The 26,921-nt window shown below is 40.7% G+C and overlaps 1 long non-coding RNA gene across 2 annotated transcripts in view; it reads right to left on the bottom strand.

Moving 5' to 3' along the window:
- Positions 1–16,832: 16,832 nt before the first annotated feature.
- Positions 16,833–26,921, bottom strand: part of LOC118002640 — an 11,913-nt gene continuing 1,824 nt past the window's right edge. For both annotated transcript variants that reach the window (XR_004677076.1, XR_004677077.1), the window contains exons 2-3: positions 20,160–20,223; positions 16,833–16,939 (exon numbers count right to left, since the gene is read on the bottom strand). This is a non-coding gene — a long non-coding RNA (uncharacterized LOC118002640). The remainder of the gene's footprint in view (positions 16,940–20,159; positions 20,224–26,921) is intronic.

Genomic DNA, 26,921 nt, shown 5'->3' with positions numbered 1-26,921 from the left:
GGTAGTAAATTGAAAGGGGCTCAGCTGTCCAGCACACCAATCTGCCAAAAACCATAAATTGTGAATAGAGGGCATAAAGGAAATTTTTTGGCCTAATGTCATACAACTACTAAAAGTAGTTGGCAGCCTTGATTTTACATATCTGGGAATCCTGAGACCAAAGATGAGACCTAGGGCTTAAAGGAAAAACTGGCATTTTCCTTCTTGGTTCCCAACTCCACTGGTTTCACACTCATCTATAAATCCAACTTTGAGAAGAGAAGGGAAGGGAAAAGGAGTGGTGCTCTGAAAATGTCTGCCCTTCCTCAGTCCTGAGCACTCACGGCGTCGGCTTTCATCACAGGAGAAGTAGACATCAGCACATATTGTGTAATTTCAGCACACTGGCAAGAGTCTCCCCATCTGGCCTGGATGCAACTTATATCTCAGATGTCTCTTAAATTTGTTCCTGAATTTCCATTCTCGCTGCCTCTCACTTAGTCTATTGTAATAGACTTCTGATTATTGTCTCTGCTTTTGGTTTATTTTTCCCACTGGAATATCTAGGAAGCAATAAGGGACATAGAATTGAAGCCTCTTTGGAAGTTACTTATGTTGAGGTGATAATCCAAGTCCATGGGAATGAAAAAGCTCTCCTAGACAATAATGTAGGATTAAGAAACAACCACCAAACTCTTCCACTAATGAATTAAGGAAAAAGCACATGCCCATATTTTTATTTACTCAGTAAATAATTATTAAGAATATTTATTATTACACTATTGCTACATGCTGGGGATTAAGAAATTCTTCCCAGGAAATAATGAAGGCAATGGGGTGAAGATTTCAGCAAAGGCTGACAGGCAAGATGAACAGGTTTTTCCAAATGGGGCAGAAAAGGGAGAAAGTGGGGGAGAAGGTAGGAGAAAGGAAGGGAAATGGAAAAATGTAGACATGAAGAAGCATCCTGACATATTCAAAGCTTTGCAAACATTTCCCTATGTCTGGATATTGGGGCTTAAGTGGATAATGAGTAAGATGAATGAGTATAAGATACAGCAAGAAGCAAATTGCAGTGTAGTAACTGGAGGGCTTATATTCCACTGGAGAAATTTATTTTTTAATTTTTATTTATTTTTTTCAAGATTTTATTTATTTATTTGAGAGAGAGAGAGCACGCACAAGCAGGGAAAGGGGCAGAGGGAGAGGGAGAAACAGACTCCTTGCTGAGCAGGGAGCCCCACACTCCACCAGCTGATCCCAGGACCCCGAGATCATGACCTGAGCCAAAGTCAGATGCTTAACTGACTGAGCCACCCAGACACCCTGAGAATTTTTTTTAAAGATTTATTTATTTGAGACTCATGTGCGCATGAGTCAGGGAAGGGGCAGAGGGAGAGAGAGAGAAGCAGACTCCCAGCTGAGTGCAGAGGCCCCTGCAAAGCAGGACTCAATCTCACAACCCTGACTGAGGCCATGAGCAGAACAGAAGTCAAGAGTCAGATACTTAACTGACTGAGCCACCCAGGTGCCCCTGAAGAATTTTTTACTTAGAGTAATGAAAAAGTCAGATTTTGTCTTAGAAAGCCCATTCTGGCAGTTCTATGAAAGACAGATTGTATAGTGACTGGAGACACTTCTGCCTATAGTCTAAGTGAAAAAGAACATAGGCCTGAATAGGGAAAATAGCAGTGGAATTAAGAGGATGGACATTGGGGAGGGTATGTGTTGTGGTGAGCGCTGTGAATTGTGTAAGACTGATGAATCACAGACCTGTACCCCTGAAACAAATATTACATTATATGTTAATAATAAAAATTAATAAATAAATAAAATTTAAAAAAATTAAAAAGAGGAAGGAATGGATGTGATGGGCATCCAGCAGAATTTAAAGGACTTAGTGATTGGTTTTGGGAGTGAGAAAGTCCAAGGTGACTCCCAGTTATTTGACTTGAGTGAATGGGTGGATGCCATTCATATCTCTTTTGGGCCATTAAAATAGCCTCCTAATTGATCTTCGGTCTTTACCCTTGCCAGTTTATCCTTCACATTCCCGTCGGAGTGATATTTCTAAAATACACTTTATATATATGTTATCACTTGAAACTTCTAGTTGCTACCTACAAGTCTGCAAAAGAAAATCTGTGCTGCTTACTTTGGGTTTCTTGGCAGAGAACAGTACAGCCTCACTGAAAACACCTATTTTTTATAGCATACCTCATAAGGACATAATACTATACGATTAATCCAAGAGTCCCGTGGAAAGCTGTTCCCAAACCCACACATATTTTGATTACTTTCTGGAAAGACAATGGCAGACGGTCGAAATCCTGAACCCCCGTATTCTTGACAAGTTGTCTTCTACTGTTACTGTAAGGTCTCAGACATACCAAGAAAATAATTGCTTTTTCCTACCAGCTATGGATTTGGCCCCAAACCAACATAAACACCACCTAGAACAGGCAGCTCTCAAAACTCTAGATGAAACACAGATGAAGGGGCTTCTTTGGCTCCTTACTCCTAGACCTATTCTCTAGTCATTGCTTTCAAATATTTGTCATCTTAGAAACAAACACACACAAAAAACTAAAAGTGACCCAAGGGAACAGAAGCTTCTCTCTGCCCCTAAATTTCTAAAATATGAGCCAGAGATTTTACACTGGCAGCTGCTAGGCCAAATTCTACTTGCAAACATCTTTTGCTGGCCAACACAGTGATGTCCCGCAAAATGGTTAAAAAAAATAATAACAAAATCCTTATCCCTTCCCTACTGTCAAAACATGAAAAATGAATTTGCAGTAGGGGTGGGGGTGCTCAGTACATTTTGGCATTCCCCAAATCAACTGGAGCTAGAACAGTATTCCTCTTTAGATGGAGTATTTGCCTTCCACTTCATCACATCTGGTCCAGTTCCCTCATGTGGGTTAGGCTTCTCAATCATTAATGTGCATGCAAATCACCTGGTGAATGTTGTTAAAATTCAGATTTTGATTCAGGAGTTCGGGGTGAGGCCCAAGATTTGTTCTCAGGTAATGCTAACGCTGCTGGTCCAGGAGCCCTACTTTGGGGACAAGGAATTAGGTAAGTACCATGGTACTCACATGCTCTCCTTTGGAGCCAACAGTCTGGTTTTGGACTGTAGTTCAACCATTTACTAGTTGAGCCACCCTGAGAGAAGTTCCTGCATTAAGTAGGCCTCAACTTCCTCATGTACAAAATGATGATAATAATAATCCTTAACTCAAGGGAGTTTAGAAAAGATTAAGTGAGTCATTGTACATGACAGGTCTCAAAAGAGTGCATGGCACACAATAAGAAATCAATCAATGTTAATTATTATGATTCATTTTTGAAGTTATCATGGGTCACTCACTTCCTTAAAATTATGGAATGGTTTTCCAATGACCTCAGCATGAATTCCAGACTCCTTGACATGGATTACAATGCCCTTCATGACCTGGCCCCTATTTTCCTCTCCATCCTCATCTCTCTACCTTTTGTCCCTAGCAAGGCACTTTAATCTTTCTCATCTTGATCCCTCTGTCCTAGGAGTTCTCTTTACCTAGAATACCTTTCTGTTTCTTTATCCAGCCCTTCAACATTTAGTTGAAGCAACTCAAGTTAATTAAGTTGGAATTCTTCCCAGACCCTTCCCATCACCACTGTGAGTTATAACGGTAGCTCTCTTACAGGTCCCCATAGCATCGAGGGCCCAACACTTTCCACATTACATTGTAATAGTCAGATTGTCTGTCTTTCTTCTTTGGGGAAATTCCTGTGGTTGTAAGCTTTCAATAAATGTCCATTGTGGAATTAATAAATGAATAAATGACCAAATATATTCCTGGTGCTCTTGTAGATCTCTGTTGGCCCAAATGCTTTTATGAGGCCTCTTCGTTTATGGATCACAGATCTCTGAACTTTAAGGATCCAGACAGGCTACAGCCCCGTTTTCCCCCTTCCCAGGGATGCACACAGACTCACCACTGCCATGACCCCCACCAAGGAACTGGTAACATAACAGCCCCGTAGGTAATACTCAGACATTGCAGTAGTTCTTGCATTTTCAGATTCAAGAATACAGCCAATGGAGGTTTGGATGTGGGGCTCAATCATCAGCTAAGCTACTAACCCAGAACAGTGATTTTTAAACCTACATTCAGCAGACTCAATTTAAAATGCTAGATGCTTTGCATAAACCATATTCACGTCACCTTCTTAACTCATCTCCTGGCCTCTGAGACCTCTTACAATCTAGCTCCAGTCTGCTTCTCCAACTAAGTCTCACTGACCTCACCGTGCTCCAGCCACACCAGCCTGCTTTTGGCTCCTGAGATACACAGCTGCCGTCTGCAGGGTCTTCACAGCAGCTAGTTCCTTGACCTGAGATGCACACTCATCCCCCCACCCCCACCACTCCCATACACATAGACTCCATACTGTCTCTGCCTCCTTTTCACCTCCAGAACACAAGCTCCTTGAGGCCCAGACTTTGGTTTTTTTTATTTTTGTTTTTCTCCCCCCACTGCTCTATTTCTAACACTAACAGCGGTGCCATAGGAAGAGCTCAATAGATATTTGTTGAATGTTGAGTGAGTTAACACTTCCTATCAGGTCACTACTTAACTGTGACCCCCATGCTCACCCATCTAAGGGCAGCCTCCCTCTCCCTTTAATTCTAGATGAGCTGCCTGCTGGGTTTGTTTGTTTTTATGACATCTATCACTGATTATAAATAATTTCATTTGCTCACCTTTTTCTGCCCCCTGTGTTATCTCCAACAGGCTCTAAGAGGGAAGAAAGGATATTAATTTTGTTCAGTGTCTGGCACCTAGTACTTAGTTGATAAATATTTTTTCTCTAGAGTTGTTCAGTGAAAATTAACTGGCCAAAGAAGAATAGTGGCACTATTATTTCATTTTATTTATCTGACATACAAAATCCTACAAAAGTTTCAAGGGCCCTTTTAGCTTTAAAATAGGAAGAAACCACTAGTATTAACTTAAGAAAGTCAGAATGGGAAAAAGCCTTAGATGTCATGAGGCCCATTTTCCTTGCTCTGCAGGTAAGTAAATTAGGGCACAGGAAAGGGAAGGACTTGCACAGCTAGTTAGGAGCATGAAATAAAACCCAGGATTGCTCACTGTACATGATTCATCCATCAGTGAGGAATAATTTAAGTCCTTACCCTGTGTACTTGGTGCTCAAAATGAAGCTAGGCTTTATGCAGGTTCTTAGCCCTGGTTGCACAGGCTGCAATCACCTGGAGAGCTTTAAAGTACTGATGGCTGAGACCCACCCCCAGAGATTTTCATGTAATTAGGTTAAAAGTCCTGATGCCAGGCTACAGTCCCAACCAATTAAATCAGAATCTCTGGGGATGGGGCCTGGGCATCACCATTTTTAAAGCTCCCAGGCTGATTCCAACAATCCAGCCAGGATTGAAAAGCACAGGTTAAGAGGAAGAAAGGAATGCACCTATTTTGATTCATTTGAAAACAGAACTCAGGACTCCTAGCTAGTATCAGTCTAATCTCTTGACCAGGTTTTCTTCCCTAATTATCAGTCCTTGGAAAAAGTCATTTGTAAAGAGCCATCCCCAACTTATCAAAATAGAGCCAACTGTCCTGGTATGTCTGGATCAATTAATCTTCTACCTAAGGACTGTGCTTGAGATGATTTTCATAGCCAAGTTCACAATAACCCAAGGTAGACAGGAGGCAGGGTTGATTTCTTCGAGATACTCTCTACCCAGAAGAAATTTCCAATGGTCAAGAGGAACAAAACATACAAACTTAGAGGAAGCAAACAGCTACTATGTAAAACAATTATCTTACAAAAGGGAGACCCACTGGTATTTTAACACTTATTCAAAGTGTTATTCAAAGGAATAGGAATATTTTCAAAACCTCAGATTACGTTTATTTCAAAGGGATTTAAAACACTTAATAGAATGCTGTCTTTTTCTTTCAAATTCATTATGTTATCGCCAACTGTTTCCGGAGTCTGGGAGTTTTGACTGCCAGATCCCATCACTCTGGTGACATCTTCAGGTGCTCTGCTGTAAAAGCAGGCAGGACACCTGAAACTTCAGTAGGTCCATTCAAAGGCAGAGGGAGGTAAAAGACAAGTCCCAGGTTGCTACAATTTAGGATCAGATGTTTCCATTTATAAAGTAGTATTTGGGCTTAGTCAGGAAAACTGAATTCACTTCTATTAGGCTCATGAAGAGTTCACTTGTAGCCAGTTTCTGGAGGTGGTGGTAGTAATTAGACCAATTACACGAAGACCTCATTTTGATAATCGTGTATTGTCAACAAATGACTCACAGTTTTGGTATCTGCAGCTGGTTAGGAAAATTCTGTGGAGACACTGTCACCTTGGCTCACGCCTTCTCAGTGTGGACAATGGAAACTGGTGGGGGTATAAAAAAGTCTTGCTCTCTTTAGATATAAAGCACAGATATACATACACTCCATAAACAAGCATATAGTATATCAGCCCTGTTAAAATTTCATAGAGCCCACATGTTCTATGATTCCTTTTATATGAAGTATCCAGAAAGGCAGATCTATAGAATTAGAAAGTACATTAGTGATTGTCTAGGACTGGGGGAAATGAGGGTGGAGGGCTGGGGGTATCAACTAATGGGCACAGGGTTTATGTTGGGGTTGATGAAATGCTCTAATATTGATTGAAGTGATGGTTACACAACTCTGAATATTCTAAAAGCCATTGATTTGTATACTTTAAATGGCTAATTGTATACTTTAAATGTGAATCATATCCAATGAAGTTTTAAAAAACACTTTCATCCTTCAAAAAAAAAATCATGGGTTGGTGACTAGGGGAAAAAAAAAACCATCTAGGGCACCTGGGTGGCTCAGTTGGTTAAGCGACTGCCTTCGGCTCAGGTCATGATCCTGGAGTCCCTGGATAGAGTCCCGCATCGGGCTCCCTGCTCAGCGGGGAGTCTGCTTCTCCCGCTCCCACTCCCCGTTTGTGTTCCCTCTCTCGCTGTGTCTTTCTCTGTCAAATAAAGAAATAAAAAAAAATCTGAAAAAAAAACAAAACAAAACATCTAAAGAGGCTCCTTAAGGGGCAAATAAAGGGGAAAAAAAGGGTGGGGGGAGGAGAAACTACCTTGGACCAAAAACACCAAGGAATTTCATTTTCAAGCTCTGTATTCCCAGCCCAAACATCAGCCACAACAGCTCATCTCATTAGCCTGAGAAATTCCTTAGTTGATCCTACCCAAGCCAGGGAGTAACCCACATCTCTACCAATGGGTGGAGTCTGGAACTAGTTCTGCTGGCCAGAGTCTCTAATACTAGCTGGGCTGAGGAAAGGGGTTGGGGGAGGTATGCCTTATGGGGGGATCAGGCATCATGGCTGCCTTGCAGGAGTCCTATCAGAAACGGTTTCCTAAGAACTGGGTTGCTTGAGACCACGGGAAGCTCCCTGAGCACTTAGCTGTTGAACTCATGTTGCAGGGTGAAGTCTTCAAGGATATAAACTCTGAGGTGGTTAGCAAACATGGCTTTTTTTAGAGGATACTCTCGGAATCAGCTCCTGTGGAAAAGAAGGGAAGAAAACAAGAGTCAGTTGAGGGAAAAGTAGAGCTGTGATGCAGGTCCTGGAAATGGGCTCAGCCAGCCCCAGGAGAAGCTCTGGAACTGAGACAGCCCTCCAGAGTTGTCCCAACAGCTGAGCACAAGCCCTTCATTCCTGAAGGGATATCTGGGTGGTGCATTACGGCATTCATTGCACTCAACGTTTCCTAAGGGTCAGAAGAACACCAGCAGCAGGTCCTGAGATATCCGGTTGTTGTGACTAAGGCAGACTACAGAAAATGACCGCCAAGATGAATTCGTTCTTTCAGTCACAGAATCGTAGAGAATGCATTTGTATAGCATCATAATGAATATGCAATTAACATTAGCTAATATCACAAACTTATACTGATATTGACAAAATAGATGAACCAACTATCAAGGAAGCCACATCTATCGATGTGGATATTTAGTAAATGCTGCCGATGATGTGCATTTCAATACCATGCATCAATGTGTTGTATTGTCTGGCATGTAGTATCAGGTATGTTACACTGTATCCTTGAATCAGATTGCCACATGATAATATAAAAACTATATAAATATGTTTAGCTTTTTCATATATATATATATATATATATATATATATATATATATTTAAGAATCTACTCATTAAGATTTCCCATGTTCTGTCAGACATAGTTTTGGGAAACCATGCTCTTATCAAAAGCTACTCCTATTCCTAAGCCTTCCATGCTGTACTCCTACTAGGTCTTTCTGGTGGCTATTGCGCTCCCTCTAGAGAACCCTATATTTAGAAGGCATGAAGAACCCAGACTGTTTACAGAAGGGCTTTGGAGAGACTGTGAATTCCCTAAAATTGAAGGAGAAGTGTGTCATGGTCTATGTACATTTTTCCAGGATAGGAGTCCATAACTCCCATACGATTCTCAAAGGGGCCATTCCTTTGAGTTTATTAATCATTACATCTTCCATGATGCTCTTTCTACTGTTTTCTTATAGTCACTGTGTATATTTGTATTCCATCAAGTGTTATGAACCAGATGAATTCCCATATCTCTTTAGCGCTTTCACTAAGGCCTCTCTTTTAACACACTCTGAAGTTCCTCCTTAAAAAAAAAATCCCCAACTTGGTATGGGTCCTTTTTGAACAGATACCTCCTAACTGAAGACATACATTAATATTCAGGCCCTGATAGTGAATATATCCCAAGTAGGTCCATTTCTAACATATCCAAGAAGCTCCCTAGAGTGGTTGGTATGACTGCTCAAGATGAGAGCACATTCAGGGAGTTCCTTTTCTTGCCTCAATTTCCACATATATTCCCTGTCTTGCTCTGAGGAGAAATCCACTGGGCCTGGGAAATTATATAAGCAAGGAAAAAAAAAAGGCATTGAATTTTTGTGTTTTAGGTATAGCTACCATCATTAGCACTTAACCAAGTATCAGGTAGTGGGCTAAGTGCTATATAAATAATTTTGCTTAATTCACATAACAAGCCTATAAGGTGGGTGTTATTGTTACTCTCATTTTACAGAGGAGGAAACTGAGGCTTAGCAAAGTTAGAGTGCTCAAAGCCACACAGATGATGAGTAGTGAAGGCACATTTGACTCCCAAGCTGATTAACTCCAAGGCTCACACTCTTTTTTTTTTTTTTTTAAGATTGTATTTATTCATGAGAGACAGAGAGAGTGAGAGAGAGGAAGAGGGAGAAGCAGGCTCCCTGCGGAACTGGGAGCCTAATGCGGGACTCAATCCCAGGGCCCCGGGATCATGACCTGAGCTGAAGGTAGATGCTTAACCAACTGAGCCACTTAGGCACCCCAAGGCTCACACTCTTAACCACTAATATTGACTGCCAGAACCATGTAAGGCTACCTTGTTTGTTGGAGGGGAGGAATAAAAAATATATATATATATTTATATATATGTGTGTGTATGTGTATGTATATGTGTATGTGTATATATAAACAAGTTACAAAGCTTAATTAATAATTACAAAATGAATGCCATTTAACCACCACCTAGGTCAAGAGATAGAACATGGCTACTCTTGTGTCTCTTCTTATCCCAGCTTCCTCCCTCTGCACTGAAGGTAACCACAATCTTGACTTTTATGATAAAGTCTTCCTTGCTCTTCTTTATATTTTTACCACCTAACGATGCATACCTAAACATAATTGATTGGTCTGCTTTTTTTTTTTGGTGGGGGGAGGTTATATGAATGAGATCATACAATATCTCTTTTTATATCTTGAGTTTTCATTTGCTCAACAGTTTTAGATTGATCTAAATGCTTATAGTTGTATTTTGCTCACTTTTATTCCTGAATAGCGTTCAGTTGTGTTAATGTGCCACAATTTATTCTTTCTGTTGTCAGTAAACATTTGGATTGTTTTCATTTTGAGGATATTTTGAATAATGCTACTATGAACATTTTGAACCTGAGTCCTGGTGTGTATGTGCATGCCTTCCTGTAGGATATAAACCTCCAGGTGGGATTCTGAGTCATGGGGTATACATAAATTCAACTTTAGAAGAAAATATCAAATTGTTATCAAAGTGACTTACTGCTCTACACTCCCACCTGCACACTATGAGATTTCCCGTTGCTTCCCATGATGAGGCTTGTTTAAAAGACAGACTGCAGCTTTGTTCCTTGTCTTCTTTGGGGAAGAATCTCAAGTCTTTTCAGCTGCCTGCCATTCTCTCTTACACAGGTCCACCAGGGCTGCTTTGGTTATTGAACTTCCATTTTCCAGCCACATTTCCTTTTTCTACTTATATTCTGTCTCTTGGAAAAGAAAACACCTCTGAATTCTTATCAGAAACAAATTCAGTGGAACTCATAGGAGGAACAGGAGAAAAAGACCAATAATGGAAATTTCCTAGAAAGATATTCTCTATCAGTTTAGCTATGCTATACAAATGTCCCAGATACAGGAATAATTTTCCTTTTTCCAGGTTATAAGAAACCCAGTCCACACTCCAACCAAACACATAAGTTTAACCAAGGGTTTCCCACAGATGCTGATTATGATTAGTAATGAAGGCTTAGCAGGTTTAGTTTGTCAGAGGATTAAGTAAGTCTCAAGAATGAAAGCTCCTGAAAGGATTTGTGTCTGATATTCAGAATGGAGTCCAGCACATAGTAGGTGTTCAATGAATATTTGTTGGTTGTTCAGTATAAGCTTTGTGTGTCAAACATCATTCCTAAATATCTCAATGAGAAGCCCAGTGATTTTATAGGTTCTTGAATCTGTAAGGGATGGAAACTTTTGACTGTTACTATAGTCAGCATTTCAACACTCCAAATCAAGCATTTGGCTCACTCTCTCTTTTCTCTAGGCTACGTGCACTGGACTGAGCATGTGATGGGATGAAAAGTCCCAATGATGGACTTACCAAAGATGCAGATCAAGAGAGAACTTCAGGATCTTTCAATTTTCAGTTCCATGTTGATATCACCAAATATAGCTGGTTTTACCATAAGAGAGCTGCAGTATACAAAAATGATATTTTTGTGTTATTACTCATAATTCATTTAAAAATATTTAGAATGTAACGTCCTGTGCCAACCACTGTACGGGGTGACAGAGCAATGACACTGAATAAGATAGAGATGGTTTCAACATTTTGGTCTAGTGTGGCCCTGGTAATTAAATTACATTGGAATTAGAGCCATGATGGAGAAAACAAAGTTGTCTGAGAGCATGAAAAGAGTGTACAAAACACATGAGGGAAACAGGGGAAGGCTTCCTGGAGGAAGGGATATCTAAGCAGAGACAGGAAAGAGGAATAAGAGTTCACCAACTGAACAAGAGAGGTAAGAAAAGGCAAGGCAGAAAGAAGAGCATGAACCAAAGCCAAGAGGCAAGAGAGAACAAGAAAGTGAAAAATGTTCAGAATGACTGAAACACAGAATATATGAGAAGATTGGGAGAGATAAGGCTAGAGCAGAAATCGGGAGCAAGATTATTGAAAACTATATCAAGGGGTTGAGAGCAGTGGGATACTAAAGGAAGATTCTAAGGAAGCCAGTGACAAAGTCAGATTTGGATTTAGAAATTTGTTATCATAATCTAAGCCTGAAAAGATGATGACCTATGCTAAGCAAATGATAGTAAGAAATGAACTATATGTAGGAGGTGCAATTGATAGGAAATGATGAAGAGCCCAGGGTGAGGGGAGGGAGAATTCAAGAAACATATCTTGGCAGTTGGGTGAATGATTTACTGAGACAGGAAACATATGGAAGAGCAGTTTGGGGAACAGGGTAGAATAGCTGGGTTTTGTTTTAATTGTGTTTGAAGTGCTGGTGAATTTTACAAGTGAAGTGTACAGAGCAGATAAAACTAAGGAAAATCTGTGAGTCCCATAGGCAAACTTAGGCACTCTAGCAGCCACTGAGTATCTAGTCATCAAAATATCAAAAATATTAAAGGAAACTAGTTTGGTGGATATTTTTTATTGTCTCATCATGGGCTTACGTTGATTTAATCTTCTGACCTGGCTTCTCAGCCATACTTGCTGAATAAGGACCTTAAAACCTGGTGTTTATCATGAAGCAGATTCCAACTGCTAAAATCCAGATCCTTTTTTTCCAGGCAACTCCCTGGCTACATTTCGGAGAGGGAACTCGAAGATGTTGGTAATGGAGGTCACATTGTTTGTTGAAAACAACACAAACAATGACAACTAACTTTTTAAGTGTTTGGAAAAGGGTGATGCCTAACATCCTTTATAGCTGCCACAGACACAGAGTTGCACCAACTGCCTTCTCGAACCCTAACTCATCCCTGCAAAGACCTAGGCGTTCTCCCAGGGAGGGCCCAGCTTAGACTAGAAAGATGGTAATTCTTGTCGAAACATAAGTTAGGTTGACCTGTATGGCTTAAGAAACACATTAGACCTTTGAATTCAAACCTTATTGAGCTTTTTGAAACCCCAACCTCTTCTACATCCCCCACTTCTTTTGAGATTACTGAAGTGTTTTTTTTTTTTAGTTTCGCAACAAACCTCTCTGTATCTCAGTTTATATCTCAGTTGGTCAGATATTGAGCTAAGGAGAGACAACATTTTTGTTTTGTTTTGTTTTGCATGTAAACTTCACAGTAAGCCTATGGGAGGACACTGGGGATGAGAGAAGTTAAATAGCTTTCCCAGGGTCACAGAGCCCACATTCTTTAGCAACAGTGCTATACTGGTTCCCATTTTCTACCTATTATCTTAACCTTGATGGTGACAATAATTACTGTAAAGGTAACTAGCATGTATTGAGCATTTATTATGCCCCCAAAACTCAATGAAAACACTTTACATAGATTTTGGCATTTCATCTTCACAACAGTTTTACAAAGTACTATTGTCTCCACTTTTAAGATGGGGATTCTGAAGCCCGGAGAAGTTATCACCTGCTGAATGCACACAGGTGACAAGTGAAAGAGCCAGGGCTTGAACACAAAAGCCTGACCTCGGAATCCTCACTGTAATCATTACACTTTGGTTGGGGTAACCTCTTAGGTCCCTCTCCCACCACCCAACCCCTGCTGCCACCTGTTCAAAGGTTCAGTGATTTGTTTCTATACCATGGAGACTTATCACATTATATTTCACATAAGTTACATCATTAAAAGTATGGTTTTGAATGGTTGTGTTGAGTTTATTTGGTTTAACAAGTTTTTGTCTAGCTTAAGCATTGGAAGTAGCTAAGGGAGAAGCAGGTAGAGCCGGTCACAGGTTGGCCCAGGACCAAGTTGAGGTAGTGAGTTTCTTTTTCAACCCTGAAGGTGCAGAGATAGGGCTGTCTTGGCGTCCCACTCCACAGCTTGGGAGAGCCTAGTGCCTCGTCACAGGGTAGAAGCCACCTTTGCCAGCAGGGGTCTCTGCTTCACAAAACAATATCCTATTGACTCTTCTTTTGGATCCAGAAACAGGAGACTGGCTGGATTTTATTCTCAGTGCTCAGGAGGAACTCTAGAGTCCAGATTTCCCAGGACAAAAAAAAAACAAACAAACCCACAAACAAACAAAATAAGACAACATTTTACCTTTCTCTAGTTTTTGTGTTTTTTTTTTTAAACTGAGAGAGGATTAGTAACAGGCAACTATAATACCAAAATTTTTTAAAAAATAGATCCTGGGGGCGCCTGGGTGGCTCAGTTGGTTAAGCGACTGCCTTCGGTTCAGGTCATGATCCTGGAGTCCCGGGATCGAGTCCCGCATCGGGCTCCCTGCTGGGCAGGGAGTCTGCTTCTCCCTCTGACCCTCCTCCCTCTCATGCTCTCTGTATCTCATTCTCTCTGTCTCAAATAAATAAATAAAATCTTAAAAAAAAAAAAAAGATCCTGAGCATGGTGCCTCCCAATGTCTTCAAGCTAATGCACTAGACTTAGAAATGTACATTTGGCATGCTTTTTTTGTACTTGTACCCTAGTTATCTGATCATCCTCCATTCCCATAACACCTTTGTCCTACCCTTCCAGCCCCTCCCCCGCCCCAGTTCAGGTCTATCTATTTTGATTCTGAACTCTTCTCCAGACCTTCCCTGTCTTCTGCCTCCTGCTAAGGTGACTCTGTTAATGCTAGTACTTTGCCAATAATAGCCAACTCAAAACAATGTATTACCTTGCCTTCTCAGCACAAAAATGTACTTGATGACTATAGAACAAGTGTATCAACTATAGTGCAACTTAGTGGCTGGAAAATAGAAGTACAGGGAGATGGAAGGAGAGAAAAAGGAAAGTGGTGAAGAAAAAAGAGAAACTTCTAATAAACTCCTCTGTATGGTGTGATATGTGCTTTCACATGTTTCTCTCCTAATATTAGACTTAAGAACCTTCCTTAATCCCCACAGTGAGCCTGAACTTTGACTTGCTGAGGAAGTTCAGAGAGCCCTGAATCCCTGGTCTTGATTAGCCAGATATTTTACATCCCCACTATAAGATTATCTGGGAAACAAGTGTAAATGAAGCTGTATGTTCATCCTCATTCTTTTTCTCCACCCTACCCACCCTATGTTCAAATACTTCCCTCCCAGGCTCTCACTTCAGCCCTGAATTTACTGACAAAGCCTCTGCAGCCTGTGAGTGGGAAGGCTGGGGCAGAATGTAAGGAAAGGAAATAAATAATGGATGATGAGTTTGGCTGGTGACATACTGTTGCAACAGCAGCAAAATCTGCAGGAGTTTAGATGCAATTCTGCCGATCTAAAGAGATCTTCAGTACAAGAGAAAGGAAAGAAACTCTGTCTTCAGCAGCTCCATAATTTTGAGCCCACACTTCACAGTTATCATAAGGCAACCAGTGGGGTCCCACACATCCAAACATTTATGATGGTTGAAGGTGTGATCTGAAGTGCATGAAAACAGCTTTCTGCTCAAAAAAAGCTCTCACATAGCCTGAAATACCCTATTCATTCACCAAAAATTGACAGTTCCTGGTTCTAACATCATGATGTCAGGGGAACAGTATTGTATGAGTCAGGTACTCAAATTCAACTGATTTAAGTAAAAAAGGGATTCATTAAAGGCTATGGGTGGAGAGAAATTCAACAGCAGGATGATGGACTAAGAAGCTACAGGCCATTCTTCTCCAGAGAGACACCCTTATTAACAATATACTGACAAGAATACCTCTGTGAGAACTCTAGAGACCAGTCAAGAAGTTACAGCACTCAAGGCATTGTAAAACCAAAAAAGGGTTCCAACAAAAAGGGTAGGAAAATTTGCAGTATTTGGCACACCCATCCCTGCCCTACCCTCATGCAGAATAGTGCTGAGCAACTGGGAGGAAATCCCTCAGACCATCACGATGGAAACAAAAAAGTGGACCATGTGCCTAACATTCTAGTTTGTCTGGGGGTTGCCTGAGTGACTAGTTTCTATCTTGCCTGACTTGGACCATTTAAGAAACTGGTACCAGTTTGGAAGCCACTGAAAACAGAGGAGAGCAGCATGTCAGAACTGCAGAACCACAGGTAGACACCAGGGGGAGCAATAGATCAGAAAAGGTTTGAGATGTCCTAGAACTTGCCGTTGAGCTGATTGGTGAAGGTCTTCCCCTGGACAAAGCTAATAGGCAAAGACCAATACTGCTGGGAGAGGTGGTTGTTTTTTTTAAAATACCCAAATCCCAGCAAAAGATTATAAGGAAAACAAGAAACATGGAACAAAGAGGGAACAAAAATAAAACCCCAGAAACTGACTCCTAAACAAAGAAACAAACAAAAAACAGATCTATGAGCTGTCTGACAAAGAATTTAAAATAACTGTCAGGAAGATGCTCAATGAGTTAAAAGAGAATACAGACAACTAAATGAAATCAGGAAAATGAATAAAATAAGAATCTCAACAAAGAGATATAAAGTATAAAAAAATAACCAAACAGAAAAGATGGAGCTTAAAAATACAGTAATAGTACTGAAAAAAAATCATTGAGGGAGTTCAACAGCCGACTTCATAAAGCAGAAGAAAGAATCAGTGAGCTTGAAGACAAGTTATTTGAAGTCATTGAGTCAGAGGAGTAAAAAGAAAAAAAAGAGGGAAGAAAAGCAAAGAAAACATAAGGTACTTAAGGGACACTATCAAGAGAACTAATATACGTATTAGGGAATCCAGAAGAAGAGACAGAGAAAAGGGTTGAGATCTTACTTGAAGAAATAATGGCCCAAACTTCCCAAATACGAGGAAAGAAAAGGACACACAGATTCAAGTAGTTTAACCAACTATGAGGGGCACCTGCGTGGTTCAGTCAGTTAAGTGTCTTTTTTTTTTTTTAAGATTTTATTTATTTATTCATGAGAGACAGAGAGAGAGAGAGAGAGGCAGAGGGAGAAGCAGGCTCCCCAAGGAGCAGGGAGCCTGATAATGGGACTCGATCCCAGGACCCTGGGATCATGATCTGAGCCAAAGGCTGATGCTTACCCATCTGAGCCACCCACGCGCCCAAGTGTCTGACTCTTGATTTCGGCTCAGGTCATGATCTCAGGGTTGTGAGATTGAGCTCCACATTGGGCTCCACACTGAGCATGGAGCCTCCTTGAGATTCTCTCTCTCCCTCTCTCTCTCTGCCCCTGCTCCCCAACTTGTGTGCACACCCGTTCTAAAAAAATAAATTAATTAAATAAATAAAATATTTTAAAAGTGGACTATGATAAATCCACAGAAAACCCCCTGAGACACATTATAGTCAAACTATTTATTTTATTTTTATTTTTTTTATTTTTTAGTCAAACTGTTTAAAGTCAAAGACAAAGACAGAATCTTGAAAGCAGCAACAGAAAAGTAATTTGTAACATAAAAGGGAGTTTCCTTAAGATTATCAGTGGATTTCTCTGCAGACACTTTACAGGCCAGACTGGAGTGGCATAATATATTCAGAATGCTGAAAGAAAAAAAAAAAACTGTCAGCCAAGAATACTGTATTCAGAAAAACTGTCCTTCAAAAATTAAGGAGAAATTAAAACTTTCTCTGATAAACAAAAGTTGAGGGGATTTATTTATTACTAGACCTGCTCTGCAAGAATTCTTAAAAGGAGTCTTTGAGTTGAAATCAAAGGAGAGTAGACTGCAACACAAAGACATATAGAAATTTAAGATTCTCTGGTAAAGGTAAATATATGGACAAATATAGAAACCTGTACTACTGTAATTTTGTTCACAGAATTTAAATGACAAAAACATTTAAAAGTAATTATAAATTTATGTGAACAGGTATATAATATATAAAAATAGAAGTTGTGACAAAATAAAGCGGAAGGGTGGTGTTCTAAAGGAGTAGAGTTTTTATATGCAATCGAAGTTATTATCAATTTAAAATAGAATTCTGTAACTTTAAGATGTTTTATGTAATTGCCGTGGCCACAAAGAAAATATTCCGTGAGATAGCTAGTCAAACTCATAAAACTAAAAGTGGAAAGGTGGTTACCATGGGCTGGGAGGAGGGGGAGGTGAGTTTTTTAATGGGTATAGAATTTCAGATTTTCAAGATGAGCAAGTTCTGGAGATCTGTCTCACAGCAATGTGAATATACTTAACACAACTGAACATAGACTTGATTTTTTTAAAGATTTTATTTATATATTTTTGTGTGAGAGAGAATGTGTACAAGAAGGGGGAGCAGCAGAGGGAGAGGGAGAGGCAGACTCCATGGAGCACGGAGTCCAATGTGGGACTCCATCCCAGGACCCTCCCAGATCATGACCTGAGCCAAAGGCAGGCGCTTAACTGACTGAGCCAACCAGGTGCCCTGAACATAGACTTTAAAATAATTAAGAAGGTATATTTTATGTTTTGTTTTTTTTTTTACCACAGTAGAAAAAAAAAAAAAGACTACTGGGGGTGAGGGGAGAGTTAGAGTTTATTGGGAACAGAGTTTCAGTTTTGCAAGATGAAAAGAGTTTGGGAGATGGATGGTGGTGATGGTTGTATAACAATGTGCATGTATTTAATGCCACTGGAATATATACATAAAAATAGTTAAGATGGTAAATTTTATGTTTTGTGTATTTTACCACAATTAAAAAAAAAAACTCACTAAGTCCAAAATAACCAATGAGTGTGACTATATCAATGAATTCACCTCAAACTAAATTGTGTCCCACTTTTCCTGGCATAGCACATTCACAATCCATTACATAATATTCCCAAAGATTTGCCAATAGAAATAAGCGAAATGCTGCCCAAAAACCTGGCATGGGGTAGGTTACAGAATCGCCAGCACTAGATTCAGGGATACACAGGCAAGAACAATGCCGCCAACTCATGCCATGAAATAAATGCACAACGTGGGCAGCATGCTACCACCACAAGACACTGGACACTGCCACCTGACCCCTTCCACTAATTCTGTCACTGGCAACACTTGTCAAAGCAGTCCACAGCTTCTCCCCCCAGAAGACTAAGAATCAATGAACCATAAGGTAGCAATTGACAGAATAATTTTATGGAGACTTCATAGTAGCAGAGTAGCTTTAAAGCCGTATCTTAGGAACTAGTGATACTGTAACACCTTAAACATGCATTGATAATATTTTTCAATTTTACAATTAGGAAATTAAATTTACAGAAAAAAAAGCAAAAAAATCTAAAGAGCTTTGAATTTGAAATTCCTTTCAATGCCCTGAATTTCATCTGACCTTTATAATAAAAAGGCATGCTTTTATACATATTGTGATCAATAGTTTAACTCATTTTTTTTTAAAGATTTTATTTATTTATTTGACAGAGAGAGAATGAGAGAGAGAGCACATGAGAGGGGGGGGAGGGTCAGAGGGAGAAGCAGGCTCCCCGCCGAGCAGGGAGCCCGATGCGGGACTTGATCGTGGGACTCCAGGATCATGACCTGAGCCGAAGGCAGTCGCTTAACCGACTGAGCCACCCAGGCGCCCTTAACTCATTTTTTTAACCTTATATAAATACCCTCTTGAGTTCTACCAGGTAGCTAGGTACAATAAAAAAACATAACATCTATTTCTCTCCTGAGGTAGCCAGCCTCCAAAATATTCCTTTAACATTTACACCCCTGTGTAGTCCCTGCCACTTTGTCCAGGGTTAGTCTGTGTGACCAACAGAATATGGCAGACATGATGGTATGTCACTCTTGAGATTAGATTTTAAAAGACTATGGATCTCTTAGGGACACCTGGGTGACTCAGTCAGTTAAGCGTCTGCCTTTGGCTCAGGTCATGATCCCAAGAGTCCTGGGATTGAGCTCCACATCAGGCTCCTTGCTCAGTGGTGAGCCTGCTTCTCCCTCTGCCTGCCACTCCCCCTACTTGTTCTCTCTCTCCCTCTGTCAAATAAATAAATAAGATATTTAAAAAATAAAAAATAAAAGACTATGGATCTCTTAGATCTCTCACTCTGGGGGAAGCCAGGTACCATATCATGAGGATACTCAAGAATCCCTATCCTACCTGATAAGGAACGAAGATGTCCAGCCAACAGACAGCAAAGAATGGAGCCTGCCACCATGGATGTGAGTAAGCTCGGAACCGGAAGCTCCTCGAGTACAGCCTTCAGATAAGAACTTCAGTGCCAGCCAACAGCTTGACTGCAACTTCCTGAAACACCTCGAGTCAGAGGTCCCCAACTAAGATGCTGCCACAGAAACTGTGGGATTGCTTAAAAATAATAAATGATATTTTAAGCTGCCGAGTTTTAGGATAATTTGTTATGCAGCTGTACATAACCAATACATCTCTCCAGCAGTTCTGTAAGGGAAATGCACGTGCACATGTGTGTATGTTTCAGAAAAAGCTGTTAAAATGTTAAATGCCTGCTGACATATATGTAAAACTATGAGAAATGGAACAATGCCCCCAAAATGCACATACTCAGGCTGCTGCCAAGTAGGTAGATTTTGAGAGTAAAAAGGTCCAAATTAGGGGGGCCTGGGTGGCTCAGTTGATTAAGTGTCTGCCTTTGGCTCAGGTCATGATCCCAGGGTCCTGGGATCGAGTCCTGCCTTGGGCTCCCTGCTCCATGGAGTCTGCTTCTCCATCTCCCTCTGCTGATCCCCCTGCTTGTGCTCTCTGTCTGTCAAATAAATAAATCTTTTTTTAAAAGGTCCAGATTACCTCCAAATAGCTTATCGTACTAACCTGAAATTTTACCAGTAGAGATAAATTTCACTGGGTCTTGTTGTAGATGGTCTTTGAGAGTCTCCTGAAAGGCATAACATCTTAAAATAGCATTTACAATAAGGTCATGACAGGAAACAAAAGCTAATTCTAATGATGCGTCTGAAGAAACTTTTAACATGGAGATTATTTACAAAAGTGTGGGCATGGTTATAGGAACTAAGAAAGAATGTTGAAGGTTCCAGAGATTAGCAAGCTATGGAAGATATTTGGGCAAAAGGCAGAAATTGTGTTAGGAGAGTCCACTGCCAGGTGGACCCCAGGAGTAGGGGGCGACCAGTCATAACTATCATAATGAGAGGACATAGCCACCCCCAGAACCATGGTGCCAAAGCAGGGAGGGAATGGAAAAGAAATGTATTAAATCTCTCTCTACCCCCATCCTCCAGGCTCATCATGTGGGTGCTTTCCTTTGGGTAAAGCTGAGCCGCAGAAAGAGGACAAAGGAGCCCACTTGGTGCAGGGGTCAGTCCCCGGGGGCACAAAGCCAGACAGAAAAGGGCAGAGAATAGATGGTGGGGTAGCACAGCATTAGAGCATTTTCAGATTCTTAACGAACCTTGAGAATTATCTAAGACAGTCCACTGGTGTGTAAATCCTCTTTATTTCATCCCTAGCAGAAATCCAAAAATGCCAAAGGCATGGCTTTTGGAGTCCAGCTGGCCTGCTCTGTGCTTCCAAGCCTTGTGACCTTGGGCAAATTACCTAACCTTTGAAAATCTCAGGTTTCTTTTCCTATAAAGTGAGCGTCATAATAACCTAATAGAGTTATGGTAAAATTAAATAATATACACAGAGGTGAGGAGACTTATAATACTTATAATTTAATATAGGCAGGTAGGTAGGTGGATAGACAAACTCTGGAGTGATGCATGAAAAATAAGTAACAGTGAATGCCCATTGGGAAGAATTTTGGAGGAATGAGTCCAGGGTAGAAGGAAAATTTAATTTTTATTATATGCTCTTTTTATAGTGAGTACAGCTGGATTTTTTTTCCCTTGTATATGTCCTATCTTTTTAAAAAAAACTCCCTTGACACCAACAGCCTTTCTTGTCTTGTATTCTGCTGCTTATTCCATTTATTCCACAACTATTACTTACTAAAATGCTTACTACTGTACTAGGTGTTGGGGCGACAAAAAAATTAAGATACCATCCCTGCTTTCAAGTAGCCAAAGTCTAGTTGTAGGGACAAAAAAGCAAGCAGATAAGCATTATGCAATGTAGTTAAGTATGGCCCGTCTGATTTTTCTTATTTAAAATTTAAAGACACATACACACACACATAATCCCCCTTAAATGACCCCTCTTTGGTTGCCCTTATCACATTCTAACATCCTATATAACTTATTTATTTATGGTGTTTATTTTCAGACTCCCTCCACTCCACAAAGATGAGAATTTTTGCCTGTTCTGTTCATTGGTAGATCTCTAATGCCTGAAATGGTGAAATTTTTCAGTAGATGTTTGTTGAATGAATAATTGCTATGTGATATAAAAGCATGAAAAAGGAACTGCCAGAACAAACCATAAGGAACACTGAATTTGTATATGGAGGTCAGTAAGGCTTCCCAGGAGAGGTGACACCTTGTGCTAAATCTTGAAGAAAATCTAGTGACTTTGGCTGAAAGACCTAACATTTTAAGAGCACGCAAATGAGAAATACAGAGAGATGAAACACACAGGAAACTCAAGTCCAAAGGCATAAAGGTGTAAGAGAGATTGGCACATACCGAAAACCCAACATATGACAATAAATATTGGTTGCTGGTAATTGTTTATGCTGGCTGGGTGATGGGTTCTTGAAGATTTGTTATACTGTTCTTTCTCTATGTTTAAAATTTTCTGTAATACAAAGTTAAGAATAAATGAATAAACTATTTTAATGAGTATAAAAGAATTTTAAAAATGAATGGTTCTAGGCAGGGGGGCATGGTTACATTTACCAGCCACGTGTAAGAGCAGCCAAAGTGGGGTGGCAATAGGTGGGGGAGGGGGGGAGAAGAGGGTAAATACCTGACAAGGAATAGATAAATCAATAGTTTTCCAATTGTAAATGACAACTCAACTCAAACTAGCTCAAGTACAAAAGGGAATTCACTGATTCACATACTAGCGAGTACAGGGTGTACCTGGCATTAAAAACTACTGGATCTAAGAACTTAATTGACACCACCAGAGCTCTGTCTTTCCTCATATTCCTTTTGCCTCTGTTCAAATTCATTTCTCAGATACTCCTCCAGGTGGTGAGTGAGATGACCATTGATAGCCCCTACCTCAAAGCCTCCCATCTTAAAGAACATTTCTCTCCCAATGACTCTGTAAATCTCATGGAAATCTCTGATTGGCTGTATTTGGGTTATGTGCCTCTCCCTGAACCAATCACTGTGGGACAGGGAGATGAAATAATATGATTGGCCAAGCCTGGAATAGATGGTAGCAAGTGGGGGAAGGGGGGACCGCACCTCAGACACCATGATTGACAGCTCCACCAGGACCACATGGAATAGGGGAAAGAAGGATCCCCTAAGGAAGGGATGCTAGCAGATCCAAACAGCTGACATCATGGCTCTCACAGAGTGCCATAGTTGATATTGGAGATGAAAAGGTTGTGGGGTGCAGAGTGGATTGAGTAGTAGGAAAGGGTAGGGATAGGCAGAGAGACCTTATTTTTCTAAATCAGGCTACACTGAACTGGGCACTGGAATTATAGAGAAATTTGTTGTCGGGTTGGGGGTGAGTGGACAGATGTGGGAAGAATGAAAATCTGAGGCTCACATTAGCCTCCTATGGCAAATGCTACATCTGGGCATGAAGTGGTTAAACATCTCCCACTTTTCCATAGAGGGATGATTGAAGACTGAATATGGATTAAAAACTGGTGATGGGAATGCTGTAATTTTCTCAGGTAAATTGTGAAGTTGAATGCAATTAGAAAAACATCCTCAAAATAGCTTTGGTTTGGTTGGCATGTGACCAAACCCTGAACAGCTTAGATTAGTATAAAAGAGATTCAAATATCTGTCTCTCACATATGCTTAGGAAACTGAGCTGAAGGAAGAGGAAAGCAGGCCATGCCATCTGTTTAGGAGGTATGCAAGCTCCCAAGTGAGTTGGGAAAGAAAAGGGGCTTTAGTCTTTTAAGACCAGTAAACAGTGAGAAAGACACAGGCTCAGAGAAACAGAAACAAGGTCAGAACCCAGGACAGATAGAGAGTCTGAGACCTGTAAAGCCAGCAGGAGCACCATGCCTTCTGCTGTGTACCACACCAAGTTCTTGCCATCAAAATAATTCCACATACATCTTCTCTAAAAAAAAAAACCCTCCCTATGTATCTCAGCAGTAATGAGTTCTTCCATTAGTGGTAAGGTCATGCATAGGATTCACTGGCCTGCGCCCAGAGCTTGCCTGTTAGGAATGAAAGGAGAGGTTTTGATGACATTGAGCCAAAGGACCACGAGTGCTAGAAAGCTACTGTTGGTCAGTCATCATTCTCTCCTGTGAGGTTAACGAGCATACAATACATTCAAGAGCCATCAACAGATGAGAAATCAAAATACTACTTTATTTTCACTTGGATAGATGCTCAGTTTCTTAGTGCAGAGCTCTCTTGTGAAAGCAAGGTCAGAGCAAGCAGCTGACAGAAAGGCCTCCCCAAGCCTCTCCTTCCCCACTACACACTGAAATCTTCTCACCCTCTGTCCTGCCACATTGGACCAGAAATGGAAGCAATAAAAAGTATGCTCAGCTATGCATTTGAGGAAGAGAAAACAAGATGGTCAGATCCCAAGAGGAGGCCTTGGCTCAGCATATCTGTTCCTGCTGCATGAAGTAGAAGAAAAAGCTGCATGGAGGTTCCTAACCCTGCCCTTGTTAAATGTGGCCCAACTAATTTCCTGGCATCTAACCGATCTAATGAACAAGTCCTCTCTGGCAGAAGGCAAAGGTCAGGAGAGAAGGGGAGACATGAAACCGCCCTTTTCTCTAAATACTTGCTCCTCAAAATGTGGGCCCTGGACCAGCAGTATGAGCGTCATCTAGCAGCTTGTTAGAAATGCACAATCTTGGGCCCCACCCTAGATGAAGGGAACCTGGGAGTGGCATTTTAATAAGATCTCCAAGGGATTCATACGCACATTAAAGTTTGAGAAGTACTGAGTTTCTGAATCCCAAATCCATGCCCAAATTGTCATTTCAATTTTTGCTTGCTTCCAAAACTAGTGCTCTGCATATGGTCAATAGTTAATGAAAGGATGTTTGAGAAATTCTTTGGGGCACCTATTTCATTCCATGTGAAGGGAGGAGATCATTTCTGAGAAACCAGCACCCATTCACCAATGAGTGGCTTAGAGACAGAAGCACACTGGAAGCAACCAAACAAAACAGTCCTAGACATCCACGCATAGCTCTGCCGCGTAGGACAGATGGACATAGTATATTTCCTCTCACTTCCCCCCCCCCCATAATATTCTCTCCTTTCCTCACTAATGCTCTCCTTCATCCAAGCTACTATGAAGCTTTTGTGTCGGGCTGTGCTTCACACACAGGCTAGTGCCCCATGCATTACATGCCTCTTGCAGCCCTGTCCTCAGACCCAAAATCTAAGACGGAGATACTGCTATCTGTAGGCTATCAAAAAGCAATTTGGCACATCGGTTTTCTCCCCTTTAAATAGCTGTGACTGTCATGACCCAATTCATATCTTATCTCTGACAGTAGCAGTCCCAGGCCTGGATCTTCATCCAATATTTGCCTGGGTAAGAAGTTGACGATAAAAACTCAGAGCACTCAACCCCCAATTTCTTCTCTTTGCTCTACCTGATATAATACCTTACAGTAAAAAGGGCCAGGGGCTGACAAATATTTATGGATTAACAAGAGTCTGCCATAATATCATTAGGGGATCCAATAATGACAGGATTTAATGAATAATGATTAAATTACCATCTGCTGAGCACTTATAATGTACTTGACAACAACCTTATGAAGTAAGTAGTCTTCCCATGTAATAAGTGAGGTAATTTGAAGTTTTCAGAAATTGAATGACATCCAGGAAGCAGCCAAGATAGAAACCCAGCATACCTCTTAAGTACAAAGCCTCTCAACCACTACAGTAATATGATGTTTCACTTGTCAGAAAACACTGCAAACTCCCCGTGTGAGTAAAGAATCATTTTCCTTCTCTGGGGCTAATGTGAGGATTAAATGAGATTAAAGATGTTAACACACTTAGAAAAGTAAGATACTGTAACATATAAGGTATAATTTAGTACATTAAGATCATGTCCAAATAAAAGCCCTCGGTACTATACAAATGGCAACTATATATGTAAAAAATTTTCACACTTGTAATTAAAGATACCCCAGGTCATTCAATATACAGTTCTCATTCATCAAATTAGAAAATGCTTTTCAAAGTTTAACCTCAATGTTGGCAAGGATGTTGTGAAACTACTACATTGCTGGTGGGAGCCCAAGTTAGTACAACCTTTCTCAAAAAGCAAATAGGTAATATGTTTCAAGACATTTTATAAAAAATCAACATAATCTCTTGTAAGGAAAAATAAATTAGGACAAAAATTTAAGTACAAATACAGTTGAGAGCATAGATTCTGAAGCCAGATTGCGTGGATTTAAATCCCAGCTCCACTACTTACAAGCAGTGTGTCCTTGGGAAAGTCTCTGTCACCTGGTATCCAAAATGGGGATAATAATAGTACCTATTTCACTGAGTTGTTATGAGAATTAAATGAATTATTATATGTAAAGTACCTAACCCAGTCCCTGGCACAAAGAAAGCATGATATATAAGTGGTATCTATTATTTTTATTATCTTAGCATTATTTATAGTAATAAACAATTGGAATCATTCCATCTGACCATAGAAAAATGGTTAAGTACACCCTGGTACAGACATAAAATGAATATTATGAAGCCATTAAAAATGAGGCTTTAAAAGACTATTTAAGCACATATATTGTAAAGTAAAAAGAGCAGGAAACTCTATATATCACCCCCATACCACTCATGCTTGCTAAAAGGGCACATTGTACAAATAAGGATGTGTAGAAAACAAAGGGTGGGAATTACATCAAAATATCAGCAAAGAGTGTATTTGGGTGAAGGGATAGGGTTGGGGGTTTCTTCCCTTACGTTTCTGGACTTTACAAATCTAGGGCAGTGCTTCTCACACTCTAGTATCTTTGTCCCTTAGCCCCAGCCAGTTACCAGCAGACAGCCAACCCTCAGCCTGCTTGGAAGAGTGAATGAAGGAATGGAACCTCCGGAGGAAGGGCACGGAACTGTCCTGTAAATGGAAACTGGAACGCATGCACGCCCAGACTGATGACCCACAGTAACAGGTGTTTTCCATCTCCGATCTCGGTGATTCATTCTGCACAGCTGCCCGCACACAGAGGTGTCGGCGGCTCCTAGAATACAACGCCCCACACGCAGAAGTGCACAGTGTTCCGGACGCCTGGGCGGCCACACACGGAGACACACCTCGGCGACAACCTGGATCCACAAAAAAGAAGCCCTGCCATCTTAAATATATTAATGCCTGACTGCAAAGAACAAGAAGCTATGGCTTGTGCCTACGCCCCTTGCTCCCAGCCGCACCTTTCTAGTTTTCAAGCAATCTATTGAGGGTGAGTCTGCATGCGTCTGGTCGCTGGCGGACCCCCTCTCTAAACACACACACACACACACACACACACAC

This window comes from Mirounga leonina, unplaced genomic scaffold (assembly GCF_011800145.1).
Source record: "Mirounga leonina isolate KUSES-001 unplaced genomic scaffold, KU_Mleo_1.0 Mir_82, whole genome shotgun sequence".
Lineage (NCBI taxonomy): Eukaryota > Metazoa > Chordata > Mammalia > Carnivora > Phocidae > Mirounga > Mirounga leonina.
The sequence above is the reverse complement of the archived record's forward strand: the minus strand, read 5'-3'. Positions and strand labels throughout refer to the sequence as shown.